The sequence below is a fragment of the Coenobita brevimanus genome, chromosome 76 (genome assembly GCF_032717465.1).
Source record: "Coenobita brevimanus isolate Jiangsu-jjx chromosome 76, ASM3271746v2, whole genome shotgun sequence".
NCBI classification, from domain to species: domain Eukaryota; kingdom Metazoa; phylum Arthropoda; class Malacostraca; order Decapoda; family Coenobitidae; genus Coenobita; species Coenobita brevimanus.
Window position 1 is genome coordinate 18,597,835 of NC_137029.1, and position 9,070 is coordinate 18,606,904.

The following is a 9,070-nucleotide window of genomic DNA, read 5'->3' on the forward strand; positions in this document are numbered from 1 at the left end:
TTTCACACCAGCAACACAAACAGAGACTTTGGTGAACTCATGCGGTAACAAAATTGTGCACGTAATCGTTACTGCACGTTTCGTCTCTGCGTGTTGGAGAAGATCATTCAGACTGTGTGAGGTAGGTAACTGAGACATGTCTGAGTCAGCGATAGTGTTGTCGGGAGAGGAGGTAAGAGCCATGTTCGAGGGCTGAGATGATGTATCAGGAGACATTGAGGAAGTTATGTCCTTGCTCGCAGTCAGTAAAGGAATGATCTCTGTATTCTCAGATGATGATAGTGGTGGTTTGGGCTGGGGTGGACTTTTTGGTAGTGATAGGGACAGAGGTAATTGAAGGACTGATTTGATCGTACGAACAGGACGGACATTCCATAGTGTAAACCGGGAATCCAGAAATGTCTATACTACCACAAGCAGGTAATAATGCAATGGAGTGTTGTGCCATGGTGGAGAAACCAATAAGGGCATCTGTGGGATACTGCAAGCCATTAGTGACTTGGAATTCAATTGGGATAGGGGGCAAATCTCTGTGGAGTTTGACTTCAAGGGTGACTCTTCCCTTATCCGTAAACTCTGAGCCTTCGACACCACATAGGCGAATGTCTGGTGGTTCTAGGAAACTGACGTGGTTGTGATGTCGATGAATAATTTGTAATGAATTTTCGGAGATGAGATTTACTATAGATCCTGTGTCCAAGAAGAATGACGTTGGTATGTCATGACTGCTTCCGAGAATGACTAAATCCGAGGATGTTATGGGACCTACATGGCGAATGGGGAGTTGGGTTTCTGGTTCTATGTGATATTGGTCCGATACGGGCGCGGCGCTTCCCCCGACTGTTGGTGGTTGAGGTAACGACATTCCTCGGTGGTGTGAGTCATGCTTGATTTGTTGTATTTGCAGTGTGGACGACGTGAGCAGGAAGGCGTACGCTGTCTGGTTTGGGAGTGAGGACGTCTGTATGTACAGTCGCAACTCGATGCTCGATGTCCAGGATGACCACAGTGCCAGCAAAGAATTGAAGATTGTCTGTTCCGTCGGGCGCTAGATTGATCACGACCTGCAGTAGGAGAAGGATGTGTGGCAGGTCTGTCGCATGTGGTGGGACGGGAGCGAGATTGGTCTGGGGTAGTGGAGGTGTGACAGACTGAGGAGACCAAGGGTTGGGTGGTGCCCTGACGCGTGTAGTTCGAACCTGTTCTTTCATGAATGGCTTTAGTGACCTGAATAATTTTATCTCCTGGATTGAAACCGATTTCCAAGGCTAGCTCTCGCTGTTTAGGAGTAAGCCAGTGAAGGAATCTCAGGTAACCAATTAAGTCAGCAAAGTTGGTGAGTGAAAGCATTGGAACGCCATTCTTGTCTTCTAACCATTTCGTGCCTACCAGTAATTGGAGCATCTCGCTACTAGTTGCTTTCATGGCGGCGGCAGCTTCGCAGAGCTTGGCATATTGCGCTGGGACCCTCAAGTCCTCATCTAGTTGGTTTAGGAGATTAATGAATCCCATGAGAGACGCGGTATTTGAGTGCTGGCAACAAAGGCTGATGAATTCCGTACGAAAATCAGCAAAGTACGAATGCTATCGAAATGCCCTGCACGGATCGCGGATCCGATGTCCGATTTACTGTGGTGCAAGCAACCTAGGAGGTAGGCTACTTTGAGCGATTCATCGTTGATTTGTCTATTGTGTATTTCTGTTTCGACTTCTCTGAGGAAATCATAAACAGACCAAGTTGGGTCCTCTGGCATCGTCGAGATATATAGACTGTGGAGGGTTGGCCATGGCTGGAAGTGCAGAAGTGGCGGCAGGAGAGGTGTGGGAGAGAGAGAGAAGGTAGTGGCAGTTAAGGGCGAGCAAGACGGGGTATGAAGGGAGGCAGGAGAGGGAATGACAGGGGAAGGAGTAGAGGAAGAAGAAGGGAGTGTAGAGGCAGGAGTAGAGGAGGAGGTATCTGGATTTACGAGTGTAGGATGGGTAGTAAGTGATTCTGCGGGAAGTGAAACGGGAGACTCAGGTACAGGGCGGTGGTACTCTTTGCCACTTCGTAAATGAGTGATTGTGTTAGAGTCGGCAGACGGGGTATGAGCAGGTGATGTTTCCGGGTCGAGAGGGCTGGTGGTAAGCGGTTGACGTGGAAAGTATGGCATTTAATGCGGCAATGGAAGATGAAGGCTGAAAATGGATACGTAGGTGGAAATGTATAAATAACAATGAGAGAATGGAAGACACGAGGAGGCGTGAAAATGAATGAAGGTGCGGGCATGGATGGTTTAAATAAAATGCGAAGGATGAGATGGAGTATAAATAACATAGGGGAAGATGAAAACGGGGTAATGGAAATGAGATGGAATATTTACAATAACCAATCTGTAGAGAAAATCGAGGATAATCTCTATAGAAGGGAAAGATATACTATAGTTACACAGTAGAGATGGGAGTGTTGAGATGTATGACGTGCAGGGGTGGCTGGGCGTAGCTGGGCTGGGGCGGGGCTGGGCTGGGCGGGGTGGGGCGGGGTGGGGCGGGGTGGGGCGGGGCGGGGCGGGGTGAGGCGGGGCGATGCGGGGCGGCGGTGGAGAGACAGCTGGGCGGAGAGGAGAAGAGACGTCGCGATGAATCACCGGCAGGGAGTGGCGGTCTTAGGAGGCTCACGCAATGTGGACCAGATGTGGCGGCGGCGGAGGCCGGTGGTGGGTGGTGAGGGCAGATGTTGGTTCAAGGCAGGTGTAGAGCTGGTGAGTTGCAAATGCAGAGAATGGTGGTGGGCAGGCAGTGGGCAGACAGTGATAAGTGGCACCGTGGGGGCAGGAGTTATGATGAGTTCGGAACAGGTGCTGGGAACACGTGCAACAGGTGCATAGGTCGGCGACGGTGACACTTGCAGTCAGGAACAAGGCGTGTGGGTGGGGTTGTTTGAGAGGCGAGCACTGGTGAGAAAAATTGGACACTCGGAAAGCACAGCCAGGTATTACACCACTAGAGGCACTGAGGAGGGGCGTGGCTGGCAGATGTGAGACGTCGAGTATCTTGTGATGTCACGAAAAATCCATGGAGGCAGTCAGAATCTGATGGTTCGAAACACCGCTGCTACCAAATGTAACTTGCAATACTTTGGTGATAGAAACTCCGTGTACAAACAGCTAGATAAGGAATTTATTACAAGCTCACAGTAAAATAGTCTGCCCGTCTTGGCTGCCTGCTATCAACTGATGCATATATATATATATATATATATATATATATATATATATATATATATATATATATATGATTATACACATATTATATAAGTAATCCCTCTAATATCCGAATGCCCAATATCCGAACATCCCCACTAACCAGACATAATTGTCCCGGGATCTAATATTCCCAAAATGGTACGAAAACTGCAAAAAATTCGAAAAAAAAAACAAATTTTTCCCGCCCGTAATTTAAACTTTGGCGTGCGGGGCGCGGGACAGCTTTGTTGTGGCACGTCATTCCTCTGATGTCCGATAGAGTGCCCCTGCATCCTCCCCACTTTCCGCTTGTCTCTCGCCGCGAGTGTACGCTCGTCATCATGGCTGCCCACGTGCTCGCTTTTGTGGTGGTTCCTTACCTGCTGCAGGCACTCCTGCTGCTCTCGTGCCTCTTATTATTGTGTGTGATGATGGCCCCACCACCTGAGAAGAGGAAGAGATTCGTGTTGACTCTGGAGAAGAAACGGGAGATATTAGAGAAAGTAGATGCAGGGTGGTCTTCTTCCCGCATCCTCCTGGCCCGATCTACTTTGTTCGATATCAAGAGATCCCGAGACAAACTCATGCAGTACACGGCTGACTTCTCGTCGAGAAGCAAACGCAACGTGGAGAGGAAGGTGATGTTTACTCCCAAGTTTGCTGAAGTCGACCACTCCACGTTGATTTGGTATCGACAGCAATGTGCTGCTAGTGTGATGGTACGTGGTACGGAGCTGAAGGCTGCTGCTGAGAAGTTCACCAGGCTTCACGACACCCTAGACTTCAAGGCATCCGAGGGTTGGCTCTTCGCATTCAAGTTACGGCATGGCCTTACCAACCGTAAAGCTCATGGCGAAGCTTTGGACGCTAACGAGGATGGAGTTGACGAGTTTTGGCACAAGGTAAAGGGCTTGATTGACAGGGAGGGCCTCACTCTCGGTCAAGTCTACAATGCTGACGAAACTGGTTTATTCTATCGCTCTTTGCCAATGAACACTCTAGCCGAGGAGACGGAGAAGCGTGTACCTGGCCGCAAGTTCTCCAAGCAACGGATATCTGCTTTGTGTTGTGCCAATGCTAATGACATGCACTGGCTTAAGCCCGTTATTGTTGGCCGTGCAAAGCAGCCTCGGTGTCTTCGTGGGGTGATGGATGTCCTTCCTGTCGTCTGGCACCATTCTTTGAAGGCATGGTTTACAGCCCAGATCTCCAAAGACTGGTCCACCATCACTTCATCAAGGAGGTCATACATTACCAGACGAAGACACTGGGAATCCCGCGCGACCAGGTAAAGGCCCTCCTTCTCCTCGACAATGCACCTGCCCACCTGTGTGACAAGGACTTGGTGGCTGAGAATGGCCGGATTAGGTGCATGTTTCTGCCACCTAATATGACTGCTCTCATCCAACCAATGGACCAAGGAGTGATCGTGGCAACAAAGCACCAATACCGAAGGAAGTTCCTGGAAGAGGTGATGGTTGTTCTCGAGGACGAGGACGAGCGCAGGGAGGGACGGGACACGCGAGGCCAGCAGACTTTGGAAAACCTTCACTACTACAACATCAAGTCTGCAATCTACAACTGGGCCAGTGCATGGAAGGAAGTCCCTGTCAAGACTCTAGAAAATGGTTGGTCTCGTCTGCTTCTCGGAACGGATGTGGAGTACGATTTCCTAGGTTTTGACGTGGATGACTTCCATGTACGTCTACGTATGTATGGCGACGACGTTGATGTGGACGATGTGCATGAGTGGTTGGATGATGACGAGGGTGATCCTGGGTATCAGACATTGTCTGATATCGAGATCGCATCTTCAGTTGCAGGTGTCAGTACCCAGCTTGAAGATTCCGACGAGGATGGCAACGATGATGTGGACTCCTCTCAGCATGACACTACTCCAGCCATCCCCAAGCTGAGCGCACTCCGGGAACACCTAGAGTTCGTTCTTGACTACCTGGAACACCCAGACTGCGACAGGGAGATGGGGCCATTGGGACTTGTGGAGGAAGTGCGTGCTTTCAGGCAGCGCATCATCAATTGTCAGAATCGTCGTTCCTTGTGTCAATGATTGACGTTTTTTTCAGGCCCGTGACCCCCACTGTGCCCAGCCCTGGCTCCACTCCGTTGCCTCCCCAAGACAGGCCCTCATGCTCCGAGCCACAGCCCAGCACATCAGCCATGGTGGAGTCACCGCTTGATGTGAGTTTGCGTCTATCTTCAGAGTCGTCTGCAGTGGGTACGCCATCACCACGACCCAGCGACGCACCCCTAGGTCACCTGCCGTGATACTCTCGGACTCTGACAGTGATTAAACAGCAATAACTTCTCCACTAGACCACGCGGGAATTTAGAGTGTTGTGCAGTGAAAAAAACAGTGCTTTGTGTTAAGGATTTACAGTTGTGAGTGAAAAGACAATTTTTGAACTAAATTTAACGTAAACAGATTTGTTTGTTTTTGCTTTAGAAAATGGTTATAAGGGTGGGAAAAGTTAAAGTGCAGAGTGCAACACTTAGTAAGCTACAATGGAGTATAAGTTAGACAAGAGTGTGCACTGTGAAGAGAACGGACTTCTGAGTGCGAATGACTAAGTTCAGTGCAAGACTTCATGAACAGTGTACTGCAAGTGCTTCAGGAAATCCTTCTTACTGTCAGAGTCCGAGAGGAGGCGGTTATTCATTGAGATCGCCATGGACTTGCTGTAAGTAGGCAGAATGTTTCATACTGTACTTTTTTCCATACTACACTTACCTCAAACACCTCATTTCACTCTTTAATGTCCTTTATTGGTGTGAATAGGGTGTTAGGAGCTATGCATGTGCAGTAGGAAGGTGTTTTTCTGAGTTTGGCTAGGTTAGGGTCCATAAGTACCAGTCCAGGAGCCAGGGACATGTAAGTAACCAAAATGTTGAATATTGTATGAACCTGCCTGTAAACCTCATTTATGCTTCTTTTGCATTTATTTCAGTCTTTTATGTGCCTTATTGGTGTGATTTGGGTCTTAAATAGGTGCAATGCATGTCCAGAGGGAGTTATATAGGTGTTTCTCTGAGTTAGGGTCTATAAGTACAAGTCCATAAGCTGGGGCCCAATATCTGGACAGGACCACTATCCAGACCTGCCTATGGCTCTATTACGTCGGATATTGGAGGGATTACTTATATATATATATATATATATATATATATATATATATATATATATATATATATATATATATATATATATATATTGCCAGACGCCTCAATCCCGTTTGGGGTGGCCACAAACAAATCGCCTCCAAGTTGCCCTGTCCCCCACCATTTCACTGCCCTGCTCCCAACTCACACCCCCCTCTCTCATATACCTCTCCACCCCATCCCTCCATCTCATCCTCGGCCTCCCCCTTCCTCTTCCCCCCTCCACCTCACTCACATACACTCTCTTCGTCAGTCTTTCACCCTCCATCCTCTCCACATGGCCAACCCACCTCAGTGTGTTCCTCATAACGCTCCCTAATACATCCACATCAACACCACAACGTTCCTTTATATCCTCATTCGTCAGCCTATCTCTCCATGTGACTCCACAGGCTCCTCTTAAATAACTCATTTCCACTGCTCTCACTCTTGACTTGTGTTCTTCCAACAATGTCCAAGCTTCACTTCCGTACGTTAGAGTTGGTATCACAATACTGTCATGTAGTAACTTTTTCACTTCCATGCTCACTTCCCTGTTTCTTATCACTGCTTTCAAAGAACCAGCAACCTTTCTTCCCTGCTGTACCCTTTTAAGCACTTCACCCTCCAAACCTCCATCCTTACTTATCACACTACCCAAGTACTTAAACGTACTCACATTTTCCAATTCCTCACCATCCAACCTCGCTGTACATTCACTGACTTCACCTCTCTCAAAGACCATCACTTTACTCTTCCCTACATTCACCTTCAGATTCCGTTTCTTACACACTCTCCCAAACTCATCCACCAAGCCTTGCATCTCCCCTTCGTCTTCACTCAACAACACAGTATCATCTGCAAACAACAGTACAGGGAGTTTCCAAACACTATCCTCTCTCACCAGGGCCACTCCAACATCCACTACCCTACCTTGTACCTCTTTTATTACCCCATCCATGTACAGATTGAACAACCATGGAGACATGACACATCCCTGTTTCAACCCAACTTTCAAAGAGAAAAATTCACTTAGTTCACCATCCACACGCACTGCAGCCTTCGCACCATCATACATACTCTTCACAGCATTCAATAACTTCCCATCTACTCCATATATTCTTAACACTTTCCACAATCCTTGTCTATCCACCCTGTGTCATATGCTTTCTCCAAATCCATGAAAGCCGCATAAAACTTCTTTCCCTTCTCTAGAAACTTTTCCACTAAAGATCTGAGAAAGAATATCTGATCTACACAACCTCTTCCCTTCCTAAAGGCTCCCTGTTCATCTCCAACTAATTTTTCTGTTCTTTCTCTAACTCTGTCAATAAGTATCCTACCATACACTTTTCCTATTATACTAAGAAGACAAATGCCCCTATGATTACCACACACTTCTTTTTCCCCTTTTCCTTTGTACAAGGGAATAATTATACCTGACTTCCAGTCCTCCGGGACTCTACATTCCTCCCAGGCTAATCTGCACATCTTCCACATCCATTCTACTACTATCTCTCCCCCATGCTTCAGCATTTCACCATACACTCCATCAATTCCTGGGGCTTTCCCAGATTTAACTTTCTTCATTGCTTCCACAACTTCTATCCTACTGATTTCTTCCTGTCTTCTCACCTCCCTCCTTCTTCCAGCCATTCCCCAGCCACTTATACTCGCATTACTTCCATTCTCTACGTTCAACAATTCCTTAAAGTGTTCTCTCCATCTGCTCACTTTTTCTCCCTTCTCCACTAGTAATCTACCATTTTAATCTTTCACTCCCCTGCTAACTTCACCTCCACCCTGTCTTACTCTTTTCACCTCTTTCCAGAACATTTTCTTACAGTCCCTCCACTTTACACTCAAATTCCTTCCAAATTCCTCATCCACTCTCTTCTTACTAATCTTTTCACCTCTCTTTCTTTCTACATATAACTCTCTCTTCCGCCTCTCAACTTCTTCCACGCCTTATTTCTCATCCATTCATTGTATGCTTTCTTCTTTTGTGCCACAGCCTGTTTCACCTCTTCAGTCCACCATGCTGTTCCTTGCACCCCCCTCCGTCTTCTCTTCCTTCCACACACCACATCACATGCTGCACATATTTCTTCTGTAAATATGCTACACACACCTTCCACGTCTCCCATCTGCTCCAATTCATATTTGCCCAATCGTTCCTCCACTTCTCTCTTATACTCTGCCTTTTTCTCATCCTCTTGTAACCTTTCCACTCTCCTTGCAACTACTCCTTCCTGTCGTCTTTCCCTTCTTCTATTTCTCCATTCTAATTGGACCTTGATTCTGGCCACCACCAAGTAGTGGTCAGAAAGTCCACTCCCCGAACCTGTATAAACTCTTGCATCCATTACACATCTTCGCATCCTTTCATCCACACACACATAATCAATCATTGCCTTCCTTTTCATCTCTCTCTCTCTCTCTCTCTCTATATATATATAATGATTATACAAATATTTTTTTTTTTTTATGTGTCCGACTCTGGGGCATAGGCTTCACAGTATGTGTATGTATATATATATATATATATATATATATATATATATATATATATATATATATATATATACCCTCTCCGGCACAGTCACGTGAATCGCATTCCTATGGAGAAAAAAATTTGCCAAAAATTAAGTTTTAGGTCGATTTGCGTCAAATTTTGGCGCGTTCTAGCG